The 1,649-nt window shown below is 38.9% G+C and overlaps 1 non-coding gene across 1 annotated transcript; it reads right to left on the bottom strand.

Moving 5' to 3' along the window:
* Positions 1–1,100: 1,100 nt before the first annotated feature.
* Positions 1,101–1,207, bottom strand: LOC145003671 (small nucleolar RNA R71). Its single transcript, XR_013662118.1, has one exon. It is a non-coding gene; the product is annotated as a small nucleolar RNA R71 (small nucleolar RNA).
* Between the last annotated feature and the right edge of the window lie 442 nt (positions 1,208–1,649).

Genomic DNA, 1,649 nt, shown 5'->3' with positions numbered 1-1,649 from the left:
GCTTAGTTTGAGTATTATTTAATTGTTGATGTTTCTAGTCTTGCAAAACTAGAGAAAACCTTTCCTTTTATTAATTGTTGTTAGATAATTTAGTAGTTAGTTTATTTACCTTTCCTTATGTTCGATACCATGCTTGCTTAATTATACCACCAACTGATAGGTACACTACCTTTGTGCGCTAAATCATATCTAAAATAAATTTTAATTGCTAGTATTATCGATCCTTTGTGTAAGAACTATCTTGCACAAAGTTACTGCTTTAGTAGTTTAGTTATTAGGATTGAATTCTTGTTTTTCTATTTTTAAAATTTTTGATATATATTTTTTTTCTGTTTTACCCTCGAACTCGTCGAGTCCATTCGCAGGTACTTAGCGAGTCCAAGGCGAATTTTCAATTTCGTTTTTAGTTTTATTTTGTTCTTTTTACGTGTGTTTCCTGTTTATTTCAGGTATTTTATAACCCGAGGATCAAGCACACCCTTGATCTCGCCACTTGCAAACCCGGAATCAGCTGTTAGGAAGGACAAGGACAGAACCGTAGAATCATCTTCAACACCAAAGAAGTCACCATTAAAGAGCCTCAAATAAGCTTTTAGCAAGAAAAAGGGCAAGAAAGTTGGAGAATCCAGCACCTCATTGATGGAAGAAGACCTTAAGAGAGAAGACACCGAGTAGGAAACAAAAACCAAAGAAGAAGAAAGAGACTTAGAAGGCGCACCCGATAACACCATGGCTAACATTGCGGATCTCTCCATGGGTGAATACAAGAAGATACTGGGCCGAGACTAGTGCAACCCTCAATTCCAACAACTGCTACCTTTGAGGTAAAAGGCCACATTCTCGCTCAACTGAAGGACATCCCATTCTACTGGAAAGGTCACGAAGACACGTACAAGCACATTGACAAGCTCAACGACATAGCCAACTATTTCAACATCCCTAACGTTCCTCGTGAGACTGTTTTGCTTCGTATGTTACCGATCACATTCAAGGGGGCTGCGAAAGATTGGCTGAAATCACTTCCTCCAAGATCCATCACCACTTGGGAAAAAATGCGAGAAGAATTCATTTACCATATTTTCCCTCCTTCAAAAATAGCAAAATTGAAGAAAGCCATTACCAACTTTGAGCAACAACCGGGCGAGTCACTACATGAGGCGTGGGAGAGATATAAAGGCTTGTTGAGGAATTATCCCCACAATCACTTGAACGTTCAACAAGAAGTCTACATTTTCTTTGATGGAGTAAATGTTACCACAAGACAATGCCTTGACTCTCAAGGCCCATTGACAAATAAAAATCTGGCGGAAGTTAAGGAACTCATTGAAGAATTCTCTAAGCACTCTAGAGAATATCATAACCCATGGAATGACTCAACTCGAGGGGTGGTGAATGCTATAAACGATGATATGGAAGCAGTGTTGGCAAAATTGGAGAGCATGGATTGAAGAATGACTAAGATGGACCAATAAATCCATGCCATTAGAGTGGGTTGTGATACTTGTAGAGGGCCTCACCTTACTAAAGACTGTGACCTTGATGAGAACGGGAATCGAAAAGCTCAAGTGTGATATTCGAGTGGTGATAGATACAATGATGATTGGCAAAAACCCAAGAAAAATGGTTACATTATGATGAGTACAAGAAAG

Source organism: Lactuca saligna, chromosome 6 (assembly GCF_052625555.1).
Source record: "Lactuca saligna cultivar CGN05327 chromosome 6, ASM5262555v1, whole genome shotgun sequence".
Taxonomy (NCBI): Eukaryota; Viridiplantae; Streptophyta; class Magnoliopsida; order Asterales; family Asteraceae; genus Lactuca; species Lactuca saligna.
The sequence above is the reverse complement of the archived record's forward strand: the minus strand, read 5'-3'. Positions and strand labels throughout refer to the sequence as shown.